Source organism: Eulemur rufifrons, chromosome 4, assembly GCF_041146395.1.
Source record: "Eulemur rufifrons isolate Redbay chromosome 4, OSU_ERuf_1, whole genome shotgun sequence".
Lineage (NCBI taxonomy): Eukaryota > Metazoa > Chordata > Mammalia > Primates > Lemuridae > Eulemur > Eulemur rufifrons.
Window position 1 is genome coordinate 67,582,717 of NC_090986.1, and position 24,901 is coordinate 67,607,617.

Consider the following 24,901-nt stretch of genomic DNA (forward strand, 5'->3'; position numbering starts at 1 on the left):
TGAGAGCACCCAATCATAGACTACTTTGAAAGCCACAATTAAAAATACCAGCTTCATACAAGAAGAAAAAAAGTATTGATGTTTTTTGAGCAAGAGAGCGTGGGGTCCAGGAAAATTAATCTGATGGTACTAAGAATAAAATTTGGGTCCATATCTTATCTCCACTACTAGATTGCGAGGTCCCTGAGCACAGAATTTGTATCTTGTTGTTATGGTTTTTTTGTTTGTTTGTTTTGTTTACCCCTTAGTTTCCAGCACAGAGTTGTGGCTATAAGAAGTGTCCAATAGATGAGTTTGTGGAAATGAATTGATTTAAAGGAAGGATTGATGGGAGTTCATGACAACAGGAAGGTAAAGAAAGAGAAGATCCCAGTATACTTTGTTTTGAATAAGCCATGTTTGGAAGAATGTGGCGACCATTTACGGAAGTACGAAAATGAGTTTAAGTTTTAGACACTTTGAATTTGAGATACTGGTGGTACATTTAGGTGCAAATGTCTAGCAGATAGTTAGAAATGTGAGATTGAGCTTGGAAGGTAAAACAGGGCTATAAATACAAAATTGGGAGTCATCTGCCTAGATGGGTAAGTTAAAGCTATGGGAGTGGATGAAATGACTAAGAGAGAGAACCTAGGAAGAAAACAGGAAAGAAAAGGAGTCCAGAGCAGAGGGGAAAGCAAAATAGAGAGCCTAAGGAGTCAGATTCTGGAGGGAACAAGACAGACTGCATTGACAACACAGGTAGAGCAGTTAATTCTGGAAACCTAATGAGACGCCACCTCCTTGATTAATGACCCATGGCATTCTATGCACAAACATTTCCAGGCTTCCAAAAGCAACATGGCCTTTAAACATTTCTGCCTTCATCACCTTCCTATGGAATAGTTTAAACACAAACTTTATGATAAACAGCTGTTTTCGTCTTTTCCTCAGTAAATGCTGGGGGAATTAACACTGAAATTCTGAAATGATTTATTTCCTACACTTAACTAGAGCTAAGGTGGAAATTGACACTCTTGCAAGGTAATAGTAAAATCTGATCTCCAACAGGGTACGTTTTTTTCTCCCCTCAGCAGGAATTTGTTCTTTAAGGTTTATATTTTTAAGCCATGGTTTTGTTTTAGTTTGTCTTGTTTAACTTCATATTTTCAGTAACTTAATTTGGGCTTAATAGGAACTTTCTTCTGAGGTGAGTGACATAATAATAGCTAGAATATTAATTGGCATGTTCAGACAGGGATGAAAAACTACTTGAGAATAATGTAAATTGGAAGTAGAGAAAGGTGGTGCTTAAGAATCCAGAAACACAAGGAAAAATAAATCTTAATTTTTTTCTGATTTTCAGACTCTCAGCAATTATTTCAGTAAACTATGTGAAAGAATTTTGGGTGAGTAGTTTCTGACTATGCAGATAGCCTCCAAGAAATGTATAAGAAGCTTGTCCTGGATGTCTGCCTTACCTATGGGATAGCAGATATTTCACAAAGGTCTTTTTTTTAAATGTAAATACATTGAAAATGAAGACATTAAGGTTTTCTTGAGATTATATACTGAAAAAAAAGAAGCTAAAATTATGAAATATTTTATTATCTCCTATTTAGCACATTTATTTATAACTGCAATTGTGCACTCATTCTTAGAAAAATAAAAGAAATATTTTGAGCATGGTTTTTTTCAAGCAAAAATATACTAATCATTTTATACTTGATTCCTACAAGATGATTCTAAAGAGACACTTACCAGAAAAATTGAGGATTTCTTTAATTTTCTCAAGGGCTTCTTAAGCCTTTGGTATTCAAATCACTATATTCAAGTCGATCAGTTCATCATCTTCTTTTTTCTTCAATTATTAAATAGTCTAAGTCTACCATATTTTCAAATAACAGTGGCTTTTCATTTGACTAATCGCTTTCATGGATTTCATGAAAATCTAAACTCCTTTCACCAAGATTTGAGATTTCATTTTGTAATTAACTTCTACTGCATTTGCATTGAATTCTCAGATGTTTACAACATCTGACACTCAACAAGGCTCTTCTACACAGATATTTTCACAATGGATAGGGATGGTTGCCAGTGTAGTGTTCAGGGAGATGCTAGAAAAGAGACTCATTTTATAAGAGTTCAGTTCAATAGAGGAATGTTTTCATACAATGACAACTTTTGCATTTTCTCTAACTGTGTAATGACGGAAGCTTGAATCATAAATATTGGATTCCACAGATCCTTCAGGCTATGTTTTTTTAGGTTGGATCATCTCTGCCTCCTACTCCAAAGATCTAGTATGAAAGGACAGGATAAACATCCAGAGTGCACTTCAAGGTGAATATTAAAGCAGGGACTATTTCTGTATATTTCAATGTTCAAAATAAATATGTGAGTTGAAAGTGAAGTGGCACTTTTTTATTGGCAATAATATAGTAATAACAATGTTTATTGAGTGAGTCCTATGTCCCAACAATGTTTGTTTGCCTTAATTCTACTTTTCTTTAATTCTCACATAACCCTATATAATATGTTATCATCTCCATTTAACAGATGACAAAAGCAAGGCCCTGAATGGCAAGGTCACACAGCTAAACAAAAAAACAAAGCAAAACAAAAAAAGATGGACAAGATATCTGCAAACTAATTTGTGTATGAAAGGTTATAGAGTTTAGATGCAATGGCATATGCAGAATTCTAGATCCATTTGGGGCTGGTCTAGTTATTAGGCTACTTAAGCACTGGCTCATAAATAGCTCACTAATAGTGTTTACAGATGAAATATGAATGTAAGTGATCTTAAGCCCAGCAAGACTAAGAAGAGAACTTTAAATACACAGAGAGATTAGAATATAAGAGTGACAGATTTCTGAGAATACTGAAAAACCATCACCCACCAATCCAGAGATTGCTAATCAATAAACTTTCCAGTACATTTTGTATGCACCAAATAAGCTATGAACTTATATTTCAAGCTCAGATTAATTTTGATTCTATACAGTAGCCAATGAAGGGAAGAATTCTGGATAATCGTTAAAGACTAGAGGTTAATCAGAGATTCCTTGGAACCATATGTTGCCTAGGAGGCTATAACTAATAAGCTATTTTAGGCTATAACTAATAAGCTTTGCTATGCTCCCTCATTTATCCAGAATGCAATGCATCTGACACCATGATTTTCTTAGCCACTTGAATGGACTATTGACAGCTAGCAGCCTTCATGACCATTAATTATTTTAAACATGATGAACAAATGAAGTCAAAATCAGTAGCAGTATGGTACAGGTATTCATTTACAAATCATGGCCACTATAGTAGCCTTATAGCCTTATGAGAAACTGATAGTAGAGCAGTAGTAACAAATTCATAAATCAAGTTTAGACAGATATTTTGAGCACCAATAACAATTCTTTAAGTGTCTCCTTGTATAAAATCAAGGCAAACAAATCCTTCCCCTTAAAATTCACTGATAGGTTGTTTCGCATAAATGGCAGAGACATGGCCTATGAATCTCTATCATACTAAATTACTCTTTTTTTCTAGTACTCTTTTCCTGGAAAGTTTTTTTTTTATTATTATGCCAAAATATTAAGGGGGTACAAATGTTTTTGTTACATGGATAGCTTTTATGACACTTAAGTCAGGGCTATTAGTGTGCCCATCACACAAATACTGTTCATTGTACCTGATAGGTAGTTTTTAACTCTTCCCCTTCTCCACCCTCTTACCTTCTGGATTTCCAATAAATTTTTCTTCTCTCCGTGCCCACGTGTGCCCATCAATTAGTTCCAAATTATTACAGAGTATATGTGGTGTTTCTTTTTCCACTCCTGAGATACTTCACTTATGATAATGGTCTCTAGTTCCAACCAACTTGCTGCAAAAGACATTAATTCATTCCTTTTTATGGCTGAGTAGTACTCTATGGCATATATATCACAGTTTGTGAATTCATTCAAGAATGAATGGGCACTTAGGTTGATTCCACATCTTCGCAATTGTGAATTGTGCTGCTATAAACATTCAAGTGCAGATGTCTTTTTTATAGAATGTCTTTTGTTCCTTTGGGTAGATGCCCAGTAGTGGGATTGCTGGATCAAATGGTAGTTCTACTTGCAGCTCTTTGAGGTATCTCCATATTGCTTTCCACAGAGGTTATACTAGTTTGCAGTCCCACCAGCAGTGTATGAGTGTTCCCATCTCTCCACATCCACACCAACATATATTGTTTTGGGACTTTTTGATAAAGGTCATTCTCATTGGAGTTAAGTGATATCTCATTATGGTTTTGATTTGCATTTCCCTGATGATTAGTGATCTTGCGCATTTTCTCATTTGTGGTGGAACACTGAACCTTGAGGAGGTTCCTCAGGCCCAGTGACTGTCGAGACTCAGGGATGGGTCTTGGAGTCCAGGTACAGCACTGCAATCTCAGGGTCAGACTTGCTGGCTGGCAGGAGCTCTGGAGCTACAGGAGCAAAGCCAGGGGCAGCCCTGGAGCCTCAGGGAGGTAGAGCTGCAGACCCAGCATCTGCCATAAAGCCTTGAGGGTGGGGCGTTGGGCCAGGGCACAAGAGCCTCAGAGCAAGAGCTGTGGCCTAGAGGCAGAGCAGGAGTTGTATGGCCTGGGCTGCAGGGTCAGACCATATTGCTGAGGTGGAGCTACACCGGCCAGTACAGGACTGCAGAGGTGGAGCTGCTCAGGCAGGGGGCAGTTTTAGTGGCACAGGTGGAGCCACACGGGTGGGGGCAGCTCAGCAGCTGCTGTGAGGGGTGAGAGGTAGCACGGCAGGGCTATGCTACCACCCACTATTTTTGAGTTGAAATAATCTGAAGACACCGGGGTACAAGCCCTTGGGGGCCCAGTAAATGCTAGCTATTGGTACTCTCCATGAAAAGTGCAGATTTACTTTCAACTCACATATTTGGTATTTGTAACACATATCAGAGTTCCTGATACAAAGGCTAGAGAGAAACTTTCATTGCATGAATGAACATATGAATAAATTAAATCAATATTGTGTTGGATCTGAGCATCTCTATTCTTCTGCTTTTCCTCACTTTAGATTTATTCTATGTCTTCTTGGTGGTTTCTTCCTCCCTTCTACCTCAGTTTTACTTTACCTACTCTCTTTCTTTTCTGTGTCACCGTTTTTCCTCTTTTCAATGTCCCCTTAACTGATCATATGACCAAATTGACAGCTTCAGGTTAAAAACAGAAGATTAAACACACATTTTTAACCTCCTTTCCCTCTCTTAACTTCTCTAAAATGAAAGTACAGAATTTTTTAAAAGCATAAATCTTCAAGGACAAAGAGAATAAGAGAGAAGACGACATCAACAAAATTTTACAACCTAGAAATCAGATGGGTGAGCAATAAATGACTTAGAAACCAAAAAAATCTGAAACTCAGCTGGCTGGCAGTGAAGCCCAAAAGTTACCCAATATATGCCTCAAATTTCAGAACTGTCCAGAAACTGAAGTTGCCTTGTGCCTCTGAAAAAAAGGGGTGAAGGCTAAGCTAACTGGCTGAAAATCTGTTTAAAAAGTAGATACCATCTCCAATCTCAGCAAAAGATAGAAAATTTGCTATCTGAATAGGGTAGATTAGAGAATTTTAGGGAGTACAGGCACAGTTAGGAGCAGGGCTATGAAACTAAAAATTGCTAGATTAAGTGAAAATCTATTCATTAAATGGTGACCTCCCAGCCCCTTCCCCAACTCTAATCACAGAGCAAAGTCAACTAGACTTACACGTGTCTGACAGATAATTGAAGGTCTTCTCAAGGAAATACGATCAACCAAAGAAAAAACACTAAAGATATTGATAGGCAAATGATTGCCACTGAACAAAATGGTCTAGAAGAAATCAACCCCCATACACACATGTGCACACCTGCACACATGCACACACACTGAGTTCTTAGAATCAGTATTTCAATCCCCCATCCTTAAATAAAAGTGGGGAGCCTGGGAACACCACACAAGTGAGTAAAGCCTCTGTCACAGCAGATAGAACCTGAGTACATCAGGAAAAAAGAAACTGAAAGAAATATAGACATTTCAGAGAGAAGAAAAAACAAAAATCAATAATTTCTCTGACAAATGAGAGAAGACAGTACAATCACACAAAAAAATAACAGGATACTATAAATAGGGAATATTCTGGGACAAAAGAAAGCTTTTGGAAGTTAAAAATGCAAACAGAAAGGAAAAACAAACTTCCAGAGAAAGTAGAAAAGTTTCAGAAATCACTTAGAAAGTAACTCAAAAAGACAGAGTTGGAAAACAAAAGAGAAATGATAAAAAAAAATTAGAGAATTAACCTAGGAGGCCCAACATCTATTAATAGATAACAGGAATTCTAGAAACAGAAAACAAAGAAAATTAATGAAAATAAATCAAAGAAATGTCTCAAGAAAAATTTTCAGAACTCAAGTATATGGATTTTCAGATTGAAAATTCCACTGAATGCCCAGCACAAGAGAAAAGAGAAAACCCAAAGAAGGACTTTTCCAATGAAATTCTAGAGTAAATGAAAGAAGATTTCACAGAGTTCATTCTTTAAAATTAGGTCCTAGCCAGAGAAGAATCAGGACTCAATGCAACCCTGAAAGCTAATGCACAGTGGAACAATGACTTAAATATTCTCAAGAAATATTATTACCAGTCTAATTTTCCCTGCAAAGGGAAACTATTCATTGTGAGGGCTGAAGAAAGAAAAAGTCTCAGAAAATTTACTCATGCATCCTTTTTAAGAAGCCACTGATGGGACCGGGCACGGTGGCTCATGCCTGTAATCCCAGCACTTTGGGAGGGTGAGACAGGAGGACTGCTTGAGGTCAGGATTTCCAGACCAGCCTGAGCAAGAGCAAGACCCCATCTCTGCAAAAAATAGAAAAATTAGCCAGGTGTGGTGGTGTGCACTGTAGTCCCAGCTACTGGGGAGGCTGAGACAGGAAGATCACTTGAGCCCAGGAGTTCGAGTTTGCGGGAAGCTACGATGATGCCTCTGCACTCCAGCCTGGGAGACAGAGTGAGACCCTGACTGAAAAATAAAAAAAAATCTGATGGATGTGCTGCTCTGCCATACAGAGATATAAACTAAGAAAACAATGTGGGATACAGAAACCAGAGACACCAATACAGAAGAGAGACAAACGCTATGCCCAGAATGGTGGAAAAGGGAGATTCCAGGGCAAGAGCTGTGCAACTGGCCTAGAGAGGATCCTGTCCTGATTACAGCAGATATGGAGGCTCCAAAAATGAAGTCACCAAAAAGATTAGATTTAGAGGAGAGGTAATGTCTTTGAACACGCAAGGAGGAGATTTGCATTTCCAGCACAGAGTCTTTAGGTGAATTAGTAATAGATAACTAAAAATTAAATAACCCAAAATGTAATTATTAAAATCAAGAAAAACATAAAAAGGAAATGAAATAATAATATACTACATGGCTTAGTTGTGAAAAAAATGTCATAGTCACAATGATATAAAAACCAAATACAGATCAAACTAAACGAATATGGGAGAATTGGGAAAGGAGGTACCTGTGTGGATTGAAGGAGAAAGTAAAAGGATTACATCTTCATCCTCCCCTGGAGTATTTAAACAGCAAAAAGGTCAATATTTTTTTTAAGTCATGTATTTAGCAATATGGACATAAATACCCAAAGAAGCAGCTAAACTAGTTGAAAGCAGTTGTTTTGGGGAAAAGGAATGACGGGAGAAAGAAGCCGAAGAACTCTGTTTTTCACATTTAACCTTTTAGAACCATTTGACTTTTTAAAATTATGGATATGGACCACTTTGATAAAAGTAAAAATTAAATTAAAGAAATCAAGGGGTTTTAAATTATTTTATTTATGTATAAAATGTCTTGCATCTTATTCACATTTTAAAAACTCAGATGGTTTGAAACAGTTATGTTTTCTTTTGTACCTGAAAGATCATGTTTTAAAAAATTTATGTGTAATCTTCAGTTTATTTTCCTCCCTGCAGGTTATAGGTTTGGAATGAGAATGGGGTCAGGCATATCAGAGAGGAAATTCTCCACAAATTGTCCCCATTCCCACCACTCTGTCCTTGGTACCCCTTCTGTACCTACTCATAGTTCTATCACAGCCACTCTAATTCTTTATAATTGTTTCTTTTTATGTCTTACTAATAGACTATGAATTTCTTGGAAACAGAAAACACATATTATTCATCTTTGTATCTTCAATGGCTAGCCCAGAGATCAGGAAATATTAAAGAGTACTCAATAAAAGTTCATTAACTTAAGAGGTTGGAGAAAGAAAAGGAGAGGGAGAGAGAGAGATTGATTATAAGAGGAAAAAGAGGCTAGTTGTGAGCAACTGTCTGGACATCGGATATGAGTCATAGGGGAAAAAAAAAAAGACACCTGAAATATTCCAGAATTTAGTATTAATAGTTCAGTATGCGAAGAGAAGCTAGTAAAAAAGAAGGAGAAAGAGCAGCCAGTGAGTTGGAAGGAAAACAGAAAATGTGCAGTCAGAAAAGGATAGGCAGCTAGAAAGTGCTTCAGGAAGCAGGTCATGGCTTACAATGTCAGTGCGGCTGGGACATCAGGTTGGAGGAGGACAGAGCGTTACCCACAGGGGCTGGCATGCTGAGACAGCTGGTGTCCCTACAGTAGCCATTTGCAGGGAGAGGTGGAAGGAAAAGCCATTGCCAAAGAGACTGAGATTCATTCGCCAAATTCATTTGTTACTTTGGTGAGTAACAAATGACTCTTCACAAGAACACGGGTCTCGATGAGTAGAAGATTTAATCCCTTGCAGCAAGTAAAGGAGAGCCTTGGGAATATTCTCCAAAGCAGTGTCTACCCAGGAAAAGTGGCATGGGGTCCTTATGGAGGAGTAGAGAAGAAACAGATGTGTCATCACATGTAGGGGCGTAGTCTCCCTTGCGCACGCATGGTCAGTTCATTATGCTCACGCACACGTCACAGGTTACAGTAATGAAGCTATAACTCTTCTCGGGGTGGAGACTTCAGCACGGAAATGAGGAGAGGTCACCTCCGTTCATCTGTAGGCTGCCAGGGTCTGTCAGGGGCTAGTCTCAGCCCAGTAGCCATGGGCCTAGTAAACAAAGGCTGCAGAACAGGTGGATTGCTCACGTTGGTTGAATTCCTGTATTCCCTGGAGACCCTCGCTTCCTGCTTACAAAGCTTCATTGGGCTGAGCCATGGAAAAACGCAAGCTGAAAAACAGGAGTCAACTCTATACAGGAGTTTGAGGTGAAAGAGCAGTTGCAGGAGGAAGATGTGGAGTCAACAAAAATATTAATAAAAATATTACTGAGGCATAATTGTATGCTAAAAGGAAGGATCAAGTAGAGAGGTAGAAATTCGGGATGGGAAAGGAAGGGGGTACCACCGCAAAAACAAGTCCTTTGAGAAGATGAGGGGGCTTGTGGAGAGGCCGGCCTCAGCAGCAAGAATAAATACTCTCATTGTAAGGGGAAAAAGTACACCCTGTGGGAGCAGAGAAAGATAGGTTGGTAAAATTGGTGCTGGGAAGACAGCTTACTTCTCATCTGGTTGCACCTACTTTTCTATATTAGATGTGCAGCATTTACAGACAGTGAAAGAGGAGATTTTTTTTTTTTCTAAAATGAGTAAAATTGAGTAGTGTAGACAGGGATAAAATCTCAGATAATTTTTTAGGATAAGATATATTTGTTGGGGAAAAAAATCTAACTATAATACAATGCCAAGCTGTTGAACATGCCTCTAGGAAATATTAAAAGATGCTCTAAATCTGTGAAGGAGGAAATATATAATTTAACCTTATAATAAAACTACTAATCAAGTAACAATTGCAACACTTTGAGCTCAAGGCAATAGCCTCAAGTACACAAATCCAAGGCACTTTGCAGGGCATTTAATAATGGTCATTTTCAAAGTGTCAAAATAAGACAAAACATGTATATTAGGTGCTTACATCCCTTATGTCTTGAATTATTGTAAAATATTTATGAAGTAATTATTATTTTCCTTTTATAAATGAGAAAATTGATGTTCTCAACCCAAGTCACACAGCTACCGAATAGCTAAAAATAAAAAAACCTGTCTGATTTCCAAGTCAACTTCTTTCTATAACTCTATACTCAGAGACTTCTCTGGCTTCATGAAAAACCAGAAAGAAAAAATACTTTAGCTAATACTCCAAATTTTAAAAGATTCATCCATTTTAAGCTTCATTAAAAGAGCAGTTCATTCTATCACCTCTCACTATCCTCATTTATACAGAAAGAATGATCAAAAATAATAGAAGAAAATTACTTCTAAACATTAGAAGAAAAGTAACAACAAAAGGTTTGTAATCAAAATGGCATCAGATTTCTCATTAGCAATATTGGATGCTGGAAGACAATGAAGTAAAACTCTTCAAATAACTAAATATATATCAATAAATCTGTAATAGCTTTATTAAAACTATATAAGGACTTTAAAAATATACTTAAATGGAAAAATATGCCATGATCCCGTACAAGAAGTTTCAATAACTCAAATTATAATTATCTTCATTTAAAGCTGTAAATTTCAAGCATCCCTCAATAAAAGTTATAGCTAGAGGCGGGGAGCAGTTGCTCACGCCTATAATCCTGGCACTCTGGGAGGCCAAGGCAAGAGGATTGCTTGAGCTCAGGAATTGGAGACCAGTCTGAGCAAGAGTGAGACCCTGTTTCTACTAAAAATAGAAAAATTAGCCGGGCGTGGTGGCAAATACCTATAGTCCCAGCTACTTGGGAGGCTGAGGAGGAAGGATCATTGGAGGCATTTGAGGTTATGGTGAGCTATGATGATGCCACCACACTCTACCTGGGGCTACAGAATGAGACTCTGTTTCAAAAAAAAAAAAAAAATTACAGCTGTATTGTTTATGGAACTTGGCAAGCTGATTCTAAAATTCACATGGAAAAGAAAACAGGCAAAAAAAATTTTTTAAAGAACCTGGCACATGGTGTGAGGAGAGGGGCGTTACATTACTAAATATCAAAATATCTCATACATTTATCTCAAGTAAAATCACGTCATACTGGTACCAGAACAAGCTGACAAATGGAGCAGCACACAGAATAAAGAAATAAACCACATACAAGTGCAAAGTTAGCTCATGACCAAAGCAATATTTAAATAAAAGGAGAAACAATTGTATAAATACTACTGAGAAAACTGGCTATTGGTTATCAATTTGAAAAGTATAAGGTTAGACCACTGCCTGACACTATGAATACAAATAAATTTCAGATGTATTATGAGTAAAAGAGCTAAATGCTTTGTAAAAAAAATAAATAAATAAGTAAAGTTTTAGAAGCAAATATAGAAGGAAAAGACTTTTTTTGTTTCAATAGATTTAGGGGGTACAAGTTGAATTCTATTACATGTATATATTGGTTAGTGGTGAAGTCTGGGGTCTTAGTGTACCCATCACCCAACTCTTAATAATATTGAGGAAAGAACAGCCTTCTTGCATGAGACACAAAGCCTAGAAACCATAGAGGAACAAGAGATTTGGCCTCTCCAAAATTTAAATCTTCTATATATCAAAGAAAATTGTATAAAAACATAAAGACAAATGATAATAGGGAAACAATCTTCACAATATCTTTAACAGGTAAAAGATCACTATCCAAAATAGACCCCATACTAAGCTGGCCATACTCTTTCTGTCCAAAGAATAACGACAAATTATTGTAGTTATCCAAAAGAAGGGCAGACACTCTTCTTTGGTCCCTTCCCCAGGCTGGATATTATTCCCAGGAATGACAACTAGACCTGCTGACATTGCTTTGGACTCTGTGTGCTACTCCAGGGACAGAAGCATTACCAGGAACTGAAAAGTATATGAAATTTCTGCTCTTAAAATTATAAATCAAATAGTGATCACGTATATACCATCTCAATTTAAAGATGAGAAAATAAGTCACAGACACTGAGCACCTTCCTCACAGCCACCTCATCACCAGCCTGACTGTCACACCCCCAGCACTGTATGGGTGCTCCAAGGTTTTCTCCTGAAACCATTAATCTGTCACAAATTAAAGGAAATTGGGTATAACAAACTTTGGCTATTTACTGCAAATCTAAATGAGGCAAGTGCAGAGAAATGTAAACAAGAAGCACCGTCCTGGGGTTGCACTCTGTGAGCACTGGTCCCGTATGTGTCTGTGACTGATGACACGGAGGTAGGCAGCCAGCCCCACCTGGCTGGCCCATTTCTCTCTCACAGGTTAAATGAGAGGTTTGGTCTCCATCCATGGTTTTCAACCCTGACTGCAAGTTGGAATCTCTTAGGAAGCTTTAAAACAATATAGGATCAGAGCCAACCCAGATCAACTAAAACCATACTCTTACGGAGTAGGCACTGATAATGTTCAAGACCTCCTCCGAAGATTCTAGTAGGTAGCAAAAGTCTCAGAATCTCCAGGCCTGATGATGAGTTTTGTGTTGGAAAGTGTGTGATTCTTTGGCCAAGGCTGTGGCCAGGCTCTTGATCTGAGCACAGGTATCTTTTTGTCCACCAGGACTTAGCACATGCCTGGAGGTAATCAGAAAGACAGCTCGCTAGGGTTGACCAAACAGCCTTAACATACCCCTCAGCTTGAGTAGAAAAAGAAGGTCAGGGATCTGTCTGGTGCAATTTTTCTTTGACAGAGGGTTTGAGTTTTGAGTGGTACTCCCTGCAGAAAAACACAGATGAGCCGAGTGGTCTCTCTTATTTTCAGAGAGATTCAGAAGCAAAGATTACAAACCAAAGTTCTCTCTTCTGCTACCAATACTAGATCCCAGAGGCCAAGTTCACTTATTAAAAACCTCACTGTCTTTGAGATTTTAAACTCTGCCAAGTCCTTTGTTGCTGTTGAAATTAATTCAATGACTTAAGTCTGCATTCTTTCATTTATTAATATTTTCACTCCACATCTGTATACAAGACCAAGCACCGAATGTAAACTTTTATAATTATCAATCTTACAAAATTTAAAATTAAATAAAAAAGAGAGAACCTATTCTATTTATTGCAAATCAAAGCAAACTCAGACAATGTGCATTTCCTCCTTGACACCAAACAAGAACACTGCCATTTGCATGTTGGTTCCAGTAATAACTTCGGATTTGAGGGTTCTCCTCTCTGCACCTCAGCAGGTTTCTCAGCTCTAAAATGAGGGAGTGCTGCTAAGACCCCCTCTTATTTTTGCATTATAAAAGTTATTTATCTTTTACCTCAATGTGGCAGGAGGATAGATACTATCTTGGCCCATAATCAAATCAATGATGAAATGAAAGGCATTCTCATTAATTTTCCAGATGGCATTGAGATGGAGTACCTCGCTAACATAGTAGAACAGTAATTCTCAACCTGGACCGCACATTAGTATCACTTGGAAGGTTTTAAAAGGACACTGATGCCTGGGTCCAACACCCTGGGAGTCTCATTTAGTCAGTCTGGGGTGCAGCCTGGGCATCCGGATGTTTTTTAAGCTCCCCAGGTGATTCTTATGTGCAGCCAAGGTTAAGAACCACCGCCTTAGAAGGTCAAATCTAAGCTCCTATTAAGGCATTTCAGAAGTGCTCAGTGCTAGGCAGTGTAACACTAACCATGAAGAATATGCAGGAATGCATGCATAGGAGCCACCATCTGTACTAATGTTGTAAGTCCTGTACGTGGAGCAGGGAAGGGGCTGGGGCTGACAATGAGCAAAGCCATGATAACCTGTGTGAAAGAGAAGAAAATCATACACAATATGATAAAGTGACGCACCCAGCAAGGGTAGGCCATGCTCAGAAGAACAGTTGGCATAAGGAGGAGGCAGCACCCGTGGAGCACCTACCGCATTAGGCCGTTTACTGAGGTTTTGTTGTTCGTAAGCAGGTGTTATCAGATGGCTATTGATAGCAACATCTCTATTTTACAATGAGGAAATTGGCTCAGTGACATTATATAACTTCCCCAAGGTTATCCAGGGCCTGCACTTGTACTAAAAGTTCAGGTTTGCCCAAAACTCATACTCTATTTTCCCAGATTATTCATGAAAGTACTAAGAACAGTCTTGAAATTCATCAATTTCGCAACTACTTCTTCCCACGGGAGAGTCAGACACTCGCCCTTATCATGGGCTTGCACTCAGTTCATGGTCTACTTTACAGTGTCTGGGCAAGGAAAAAGTATACTAATCTGATAAAAAGACTGTATAATTTCATGTTAAACTTAGCTGTGCCTACTCAAAAAGTCACTATTTTAACAAGTGATTTTATAATTCTACTATAAAAATAAACTATACCAGATTTTCTGTCTGCATTACAAAGAAGCTATATTTATAACTTAGTTTGCCCTGATCATCTCATTGATATTGAATTTATTTTCTTCTCATTGGAAGATTTGGCCTGTTCATCACACTTAGATACACATAAGTAATATGCCCTCAGGGATGCGCTTCTTCCTCTAACATCTTTTACCTGCTGTCCCCATTGTTCTGAAATTGCCCATGCATACAGGCTAGTTAAAAAATGACGTCAATTTGGACGTGAAGATTGTGTTTCCTTCATTCAGGATCCTTGGATTGATGTCATTTTGCTCTAACCATTTAGTTAGTGCCAGATGCTTCCAAGTGGTTCCTTTTGTACTCTTTATCGACACATAGTTTATAACTCCTTATGCTTTCCTGACTTATAGTCACACTTTTAAAATTAATTTGATATCTAAGCCCCTTTGGTCATCATCCATCTCCTCCTTTGAAACTGTTGCTTCCCAGCAGCTCTTTTCTCTGAAAACTTTATAACTACGAAATCCCATTCTTGGTTTGCTCTTTCCCTCCTTAAAGAGTCACAATTTATTCTGGTCTTCTCTTCCTCTTATCTTCTTTCTGCAAACCATAAACCTACAATCTGTGTCTTATTGTTCTGAGTCTTTTTCTGTCTCGTGTGCTCTGCACAATATTGGTTCAATTCTTGGCTCTGCACTACGGGAGATGGTGTTTTGAGCTCCTTTCATTCTTCTTCTTCAGAGAAATAGAAGCAATTTAGCTTCCCCAGCTCTGATTCATAGGCGCTTTCACCTGCTTGGGGCTTTTGATGTTCGGTTGCTCATTTGATTCAGCAAATAACTGAACATTCCCAGATTTGGTTCTTGGCCATCTAATACCTTTTTCAGGAAGTGTATTTCCATAGTGCCTTTCAACACCTGACAGACACTCAATTAAAAGTGGGGCGCAGAGGGGGAGCAGGGATGGGAGACAGACCCTCCTCCTCTAGCACTGTCTTTTTTGATTAGTTGGCAGTCAGAAAACGAGGCTCCCGGGTTCCTGCTTTCAAAGTCCCTAAGCTAAAAGCAAGGAATGACTGGACAAAGAGATAATTTCTCTTCCAGAAAAAATTCCAGGCATCAATCCAGACAAAATAAATGCCATCATATTTAATAGTTTAACCCCAAGGGGGAGAGAGAAAGGAATAAGAAAGGTAGGTGAATTGCTAGAAACTGGCTAAGAGCCAGTCCATCCCAGCATTCAAACTTAGACTGGTCCAGCAATGAGCAAAAAAGTCTGAGTAATAAACACACTTCAGCAACACTTTGAGCTGCATTCCTCATTTAACCCTCCACATCCCACATCCTGATTATCCAAATAAAGTCATCCAGATATGTCCAATTCTGGAAATCCCATTTCCTAGGTTTTAGATGGTGGAAGGTGAAGGTCCTGGGGAATATCAACCTTTAGGAGTACAAATAAAACAGGAACCCAACAACAACAACAAAGTAAAAATAAGGAATATTGATCAGAGTCATGAAAGTCCAAAAGAAGACACTATAAGAGGATCAAAACTGCACTTAGGCAAGATCAAATAGGAAAGTGCTTTCTGGTAGCAAGGTGGTCCCTGGATGCCAACAATCATTCTTGCTTTTGCCAGAGATGAAGAATGAGGCTGTGTGAAGAGGGCACACATATTCTCAAAAGCACTGCTACCTGTGTGTATCAATTCTCAAACCAATATGCATAGATCCTTTTTTCTTTTAAAGAAAAGGAATAAGATGCTCCCTAAATTATCTAACGCATGACGTACGATGGTGGAGGCTGATGGCTAAGCCTGAGCCCTGAACATGAGCACCTGTTGCCATAACAGTGTTACGTGTTAACCATCCTTAGAAATCGTTATAGATGAATCACTGGGAAAATGAAGCACACAGCAATTTTGCTCTCAGGAGGAAAATGCTGTCATTTGACAACTATTAAATATTACGCAAAATGTGAACCAGCACAAAGTACATGACAATTATTTTTTGTTTTCAGCAAATGTTGACTCTAAATTGTGTTAGATGTAGATAATAATAGCATAGTTCTTTGAATAGAGAATAACATATTTGCACAAAAGAATGCTTCTATTAATCATCAGACTGAAATGATCATTTCAGAAGTCTTAGAACATTTCATTAGCATCTAATAGAGGGGAAAAAAAAACCGTAAACTCTAAAAGCATTTTTCAGTGATCCAAAATGAAATTTTCATTGGATGTTACTTCTGAAGGCAGAACTACATATTGTTTTTAAGATCTTCATAAATCTTAATATGTATGTATCAAATTGCTTAAAAGGTCAGATGACCTCCCAGAACTAGCAGTTCCAGTTCCCAGCAAAGGTGACAGTAGAGGCTCCTGTCTGTCTCCCAGATATGACCTTCTCTGCTTCTACCATAAGATGGGGCTTTTTACAGTCATAGCCAAAACTATGAGGGGATTGTGGAATATTGCACCATAAAGTGGGTGTTTCTACTTTTTGTTAGGAATGTCAATATTTTAATTACACTGAAGTCTTCCCCATCTTATTTCCTCTGGTGCCCAGCTAGTTGTGCCACCAATAAAACGTTAAAAGATTCTTTAAGGCCAGGCATGGTGGCTCAAGCCTGTAATCCTAGCACTTTGGGAGGCAGAGGAAGGAGGATGACTTGCGGCCAGGAGTTCGAGGCCAGCCTGGACAACATAGTGAGATCCCATCTCGACAAAATGTTTTTAAATAATTAGCCAGGTGTAGTGGCACACAACTGTAGTTCCAGCTACTTGGGAGGCTGAAGCAGGAGGATCGCTTGAGCCCAGGAGTTTGAGGGTGCAGTGAGCTATGATGACACTACTGAACTCTAGGCTGATGAGACAGAGAGAGACCCTGTCTCGAGAAAAAAAAAAAAAAAAAAAGATTCTTTAAGCCAGTATTTGTCCTTGTTATATTAACTGAGGACCACAAAGGAATACTTAGTGACTGCTTAAATGTCCAAATTGGCCAAAAGACACTTCTTAGTAGCATCGTATTATCTTACATAATTGTTTGGCAGTTCCATGATTATATTACCAAACTGAAAAGATCTCTAGGACAGGAGCATTGGTTAGCACAGGGACATAGAATGAGTGCTTAATAAATGACTATTGATGCTTTCACTTTTTATTTCCTAAGGGTTTCATATAACTCTAAGTCTTTTAAATTAAACCAGTAAGTATAGATTTACATGAAATTGTAAAAACTAATACAGAAAAATATTGTGTACCCTTAACCCAGCTTCCACCAATAGTAATATTGCAAAAACTATAGTACAATATCATAATCATAACCAAGATATTGAAATTAATTAAATCCACTAGTCCTATTCAGGTATTTGATATTTTTGATGCTATTATAAATGTATTATTTTAATTTCATTTTCAAATTGTTTTTTTGCACAGTGACTTTGTATTCTATGATTCTGCTAACATTTAGTTATTAGTTCTAATATAATTGAGTTTTTATTGAGCTCATAGTGTTTATTATATACACAGCTCCCTATGATAAAACAGTTTAGCATGTTCACTAGGCTGTAGTAGAGTTTTTTTTTTTTTTTTTTTGAGGGGGGGACATTGTTTCCATAGTGTGTTCTATGTACAAAAAGTCATGTCCCCTACTTCATCTTTTTCAATCATTACACATTTTGTGTTTTATTTGTTGCCTCCAATGTAATGTTAACTGGGGAGAGCTGACATTTTTACCTTGTGCTCAATCTTAGGGAGAACGGATCAATGTTTTGTTAAGTGTGATGTTAGTGTTTATGTTTGTTTTGTTTTATTTTAAGGATGCCCTTTATCATATTGAGAAAATTTTCTTCAATTTCTAGTGTGTTCAGAGGCATTAAATTTTCTCAAATGCTTTTGCTGCATTTATTGAGATGGCTTTATTATTTTTCTCTTTTATTCTTTTTATATGGTACTTGTATTGATTTATTTTTTAATGTAAAATCAACCTTTCTTTCCTGAAATGAATCCCACTTGATCATGATTAATTATCCTTTTTACATATTGCTAGATTTAATTTGCCAATATTTTCTTAAAGATTTGTGTCTATCTTCATAAGAAATATTGTTTTATTTTCTTTTTTGTTATATTTTTGACAGATTTTAGTATCCACATTATGTTTGCCTTACAAAATGACTTGGGAAGTGTTTCCTTCTACTCTATTTTCTCATTAGCACATTTCTTCATTAATGGTTTGATAGAATTCACTAATTAAGCCATCTGGGGCTAGGGTTTTCTTTGTAGGATGATTATTGATTATACATCCAATTCCTTCAATGATGTAGAAATATTTAAATATTTTCTATTTCTCCTTTTGACAGTTTCGGTAATTCAGATATTTTTAAGAATTTGTCCTTTTATCTAACTTGTCAAATTTATTGATACAAACTTATTCAAAATATTCTCTTTTTGAACATTTGTAGGATCTATAGTAATGTTTCCTTCTCTTTTTGATATTGGTAATTTGTATTTTTATTTATTCTTTATTAATCTTTCCAAAGATTTATCAGTTTTAGTCATCTTCAAAAATTCAACTTTGTTGGTTTTCTTTATTGTCTTTTTTCTATTTCATTAATGTCTGCTTATTGCTTTATTGTTTCATTTCAGTATGGGTTTGGCTTGCACTTTGTTTTTAATTTTATAAGATAGAAGCTTAGGCTATTGATTCTAAGCTTTAGTCTAATATGGGGTTTCTGACATAAATATTTATTTCTATAAACAGCCCTCTAAGCACTGCTTTCATTGCATCTCACAAATTAGTTCTATATTTACAACGTGTTTACTTAATTTATATAGTAACGATATTACATAATTCAAATAATGTTATACAGTTCTATATGTAAGACCTTACAACAATAATTCCACTTATCCTCTCTTATTCCCTGTGATTTTTCTTATTTTATGTTTTATTTCTGCAGATGTTATAAACACCACAATACAGTATCACTTCCTACTTAATAGTTTTAAAAATAAATTTGTGTGTATATATATGAAATTAAGTTATTAATACATAGTTCATTTATATTACCCACGTGATTACCAATTCTGTGATTTCATGTTGTCTATATGATGTCATTTCCCATCAGATTGAAATACTTCTTTTGCACTTCGTAAAATGCAGGTCTGCTGGAGGTGAATTCTTTCACCTTTTATGTCTTGTCTGTGAATTTTCTATTTAACTTTCATACTTGAATGTTATGTCACTGAATATAATATTCTAGGTTGACAAGGTTTTTCAGTACATAAAAGATATAATTTTGTTTTTCTTCTGGTCTGCAGTGTCTTCGATTAAAAGTCAGTAATAATTGTTCCTCTGTATGCAAACTATTTTTATCCCATAGCTGTTTTTAAGATCTTTAGTATCCAGCAGCTTGCCTATGATGTTCCTAAGTATTTCTTTCTTTGAATGCATTCTGCAAACTCACTGATATTCTGAAGTACTTTAGGGTATTTTTTTTCAACTCTCTTTCCCTGTCCCCATTTTTGAGAAACTACACAGCATTGAGTGAAGACCAGTGGGGAAAAGTAGGGGTGGAGGGGGTGGTAGTTCAGTCTTAGTCTGAATTTGGGGATTTTCTGGGTTCTAATATGTCACACTAGCCCACACACAGCTGTTAAAACTTTGTTAAAATTAGTCTGTTTTCTCTTATCCTGTGTGTGGCAGATCCCTCCTCATCCACCCTCTGTCTCAAGTCAGGACTGAGAGCCACTGTGGATCGCTTCTCTCTTATGAGGGGTTTGTCACTTTCTGGAGTTCAATTTATTTAGGTTTCTTTGTGTCCTTGGCTCTTTAATAATTTTTAAAATTATAAGTATGGAGCTTATCCAGATTGTTTGTTTTTTTTTAGAGTAAAAGCAAGAGTCTCTTATAACTTTCTTCATCCGAGCAGTAAAATGTCCATTGTGGGATTTCTTAAACTGTATCCCTCACCTATATCTCCATATACCTTGAAAGAAGAAGGAGGTGAAATAAGACTCTGAGATTGTCAGCATTTTACCCAAACTGTTAACATAAAAACAGAGGCTATCTAAATTATTTGGTCCTTCTGCATATATCAAATCAAACTAAAAATATTCTTCACTACAAATAGCAGCAGATCTACTAATTAAAAAATAAACTATTCCTCTGAAAATTTGAGTAAAATATGAACAAATTGTGCCCACACTATGCTATCAATTTATATATTAAAAATATTATAATTGCTAATATGATGCCAAATTTTCATCAAGAAGCCATATGATATAAAAGTTAGGAAAATGGACTCTGTAATTAAACCACCTGTCTGGAAAATTCTGGCTCCTTCACTTTTTAACTGTGTGACCTTTGATAATTTGCTTAACTATGCTTACATTTCCTCATTTTTAAAATAAAGATAATAATAGTTATTACTCAAGTCTATATATACAAGGCTCTCAGAAAAGTTCCTAACACACATTAAGTATTCAATAAATGCTATCGTGATGGTAATGATGATTTATCAGGGGCCTTATCAGAGATATTATCATCATCCTTTATCACCTTCAGGAAAATAGCCTGGTTGGAAGGATGGCACAGATTAATAAAGATGACATGAAGAAGACGTTAGAAAAAAAGACCTCAAAAAAGGCTTAACTAGCTTTTTTATGATTATCACCATATTCTGCAAAAGAAGTTAGTTCCACTGACTAACTAATGTGGCAGTACCTGAATATGCCTTTTGATTATCTCTACCCAAATGTAGGAGAGAACTAACAAGAAAAGCAAGTAAGAATTCCAGATGCTGTCCTAGCTGCACCTGCCCGTCTCTTATTACAGATGCTCTTCAACTTAATGTTGGACTTACATCCCAATAAACCCACTATAAGCTGAAACTATGGTAAGTCAAGAATGCACTCGTAACTGAAAGCTTGGCACTTGTCCCCAAGGCTGCATCAGAAGAACAAGGACAAGTGGTTTGAGGAGAAGGAAAGAGAGATTTATTAATTTGCTGGCAAATGAGGAAAATGACAGGATCCTTTCTTAAAGCACCAATTCCCAATCATAAGCAGAAATACAGAGCTTTTAAAGTGAGGGTTTTCCATTCTAGGGTATTGTTTAACTACAATTCTGATCTTCCCATCTCCACTGAAGACAATCCCATGACTTCTGCCCAGGACCTCTGCCTGGACAGTTCCCCTGAGCCATCTCCTGTGACACAAAGAACAAAGAACACTACCCTGCCCCCCCAACCACTGACCTGAGGCAGGGATGCAGGTTTTAGTTCTTCAAAAGGAGTGGAAGATGTTTTAAAGAGACAGAAAACATTTTTGCCATTTTTTTCAGGCCATTCCCTCTGTTATACATTTAATACACCTAACCTCTGAGGGAGAGCAGGAAACGCCACCCCAAAATATGACTCCTTGGTATAAGGAGTATTTTGAATTAAAGTCCCTTAGAGATCACCAGGCATTGGAAGGGGATTTTCCTCTATCTACATAAAGACCAGAAGGACCAATCAAGAAGAACAATTGTCTTTCCTTCCCCTACCTGTTTTCTCATCACCTATTGCAAGACACAAGATCAAGTATGCAACCAGACTTGGTCAATAATAATGCCTTTCTCTCAGGTTAATTTAATTTCCAAATAGAATTATTTACAAGTAAATCCATTTCTCCCCTCTGCATTCATTCTCCCAAATATCTATCCAGACTCCCTAGTAATCATTGATCGCCCCTCAACAGAATTGCCTATATTCCCCATCTACACCCTCCCCTCTGAAATGAAGATATGTAAGTATTTGGGTCTTAGTGAGATATTGGGCAATCACTCTGTGATTTTCCCCATGCACATGGTAACAATAAAATTTGGATAGCTTTTCTCTTACTAACCTGCTTAACCTGCTTTGTTATACGTTGATTTTTCAGCAAACCTTTCAAGGGTAAAGGGAAAATTTTCCCCTTGCTCCAACACTTCCCATCATAGCTTAGTCTAGCCTACCTTAAATATGCTCAGAACACTTACATTAGCCTGCTGTTGGGAAAAATCATCTAACACACAGCCTATTTTACAATAAAATATTTAATATCTTATGTAACTTATTGAGTACTGTGTTGAAAGTGAAAAACAGAATGGTTGTATGACTGTCACTGTAAAGTCAAAAAATCGTAAATTGAACCATTGTAAATCAGGAACTGTCTGTATTTCTAGGAGTTTAAGGAGCTGGACCAAAAACATTTCATATCTGTGATTGAAATCTTGAGATTTTTCACTACAAAAGCTTAGATGCTGGAATTTATATGGTCCCAAAAAGCACTGCTATCTTCTGTAACTCAGTGTAAAGGCAAAGCCATTAGAATTGTACCCACCATCTGGCATTTATTATCCAGTTTTATCTTCTGAGGAGGAACAAAAGCCACAGGTAAAAAGGTGGAAATACTTCTCTCACTGTATTTTCTCTCTAAAACTACTGCTGGGGATAAATTGACCCTAAAACACAAGGAGAATCTTCTAAAAAGATATGTTCTTCTTGGTGTCTAAAAGATAATGTCACCTTAGAATTGAAAGGTATTGATCTAAACAGTGATCATGTTCTTCAATATTAGTGTTCGTTTTTATTTTTCATTTCCACTGTCTTAAAAGCAATTTAAGACAAATTGCTTTTTGAAACAATTAAAAGCCATTCTTAACAACCTGCTATTCCATAAGGAACCAAAGGAAAGCAGCTTCTGAAGAGTTGGAGCTCATTCAGAGGAGTCAGGAGAGAGTGCCACAATCTTAGCAAGACCCTAAAGCCCTCCCGGTCTCACACCACCATTTGAGTTAGGAACTTCAGGACTAATGTTTATTCATTCCCTTCATCTTTGTTTATTTCCTTCATCTAACGAAGCCTAGAACTCCCGGGTCATTCCTTACCTCCCAGATGTTACCTCCCAGGTCTCTTTGGCAATGAGGGAATAACACCCCTACCCTGGCATGCCCTACCCCCTTTCCTGGTATCCATACACTTGTCGACGTCTTATATACTATAGGTTACTTATTTGTTTGCCTGTGTCTCTTTACTAGAACATAAGCTTTATGAAGATGGAAAGATTTTTTTTTTTTTGTCACTTACATATCCCCAGTGTTTAGAGCAGTGTCTGATACATAGAAGGCACCTAAATATTTGTTCAATAGGTGAATGAATGAATTTCTACTTTTGTTATACTATATATGACTTTAGATGATTACTATCCCTGCTTCTTTTCTTCAGTGGACAATCCCAGAGCTGTTGGGCAGAGAGGAAGAGAGGAGATTCCATAGTTAGAGCTGGGAGGATCATCACATTTCATTTCTCCTAAATTTAAGGTATTTTTACCTGTAACCACCAAGAGTCTCTGGGTGACTTTTGGACTTGATTAAAAGGGATGATTCTAAGCAAGAAGTGTGACCAAGGCCTGTGCATATATTTGGCCATGAGTCAGGTTTTTCCACATTAAAACCCTAATCCTACCTCCTCTGGTGAAGGCAACCTAATATTTGAATGTAGGCAACATGTACCCCTCTGTATAGGAAATATTCTAGAAAATTGAGAGAGCACTTGATAAAGTCTTCATGGCAATACTAAAATCCAACTATGAGTTTGAACAGAGCAGGCAACTATAGTATGGTTCAGTTTTCCCATCTATAAAATAAAAACAAAGTCAGCCACTCCTCAGTCCCTCACAGGGACAGTTGCCATCTTTAGCAAATGTGAGAATGAGAGTCTTCCTGTAGGGGAATATTATAGTTCTGGGACCAAAGCATACAACATGTTCCAAATGTCTGTGCTAAATCTCAGAACCACTTTGGCTTCTCCCATTATCCCATCCACTACAACCAATCCGTTGCCAAGTCCTATCACTCTTAATGGCATAAAAATTCTCTCATCGGTGTTCTCATCATTTTCCTGATGGCCACTGTCCTACCCATATCCTCTCCCTCACAGACTCTTAAATGGCTTTTCTGCCTCCGGTGTCTCCTCTCAAATCTTTCTTCCCTACAGCTGCCAAAATTACCTTCTAAAACAAACAAGTCATCATGTCACTCCATCACTTAAAAACCTTCAATAAGTTTCCGTAATGATCTCCCATATTACTTTCATAATTAGAAAAAAAAACATTATAAAAGAAAAACTCCCAATGATTTTTATTTATCACTTTACGGAGAATGTTTCATACCCATTCCTGATGCATCTGTATTGTAAAGAGCTCAGTTAGCTTAACTCCATTTCCTCACTTCACCTCAGGTCAGGAGTGAAGACATCTGTGTGATTTCAGAAACACAGGACATGCTTGACTCAGCTCCATCCCATACTCCCCTCCTATACAGAACACAACTTCCGGACAGCTCCTCCAGGATTTAAGTTTCAAGGACTTGTCCAAAGGGAAGAGGTCGGCCCCATTCCACACCCCTGGAACCGGGATGGCATGTCAGCCTAATTCTAGGATTCAAGTAGGAGGCCCACTCGGCTCTTATTCTAAGGTACATTCCTCCTAACTAGTTTCTCTCTCTATTTCTAATGAAGGTGATATTTTGGCCTGGAGCTTTACTTTTGGTTTTATTTCCCAAGTTGTTAAAACTGGGAAGAAAGGTGCCACGTATTGGGGTA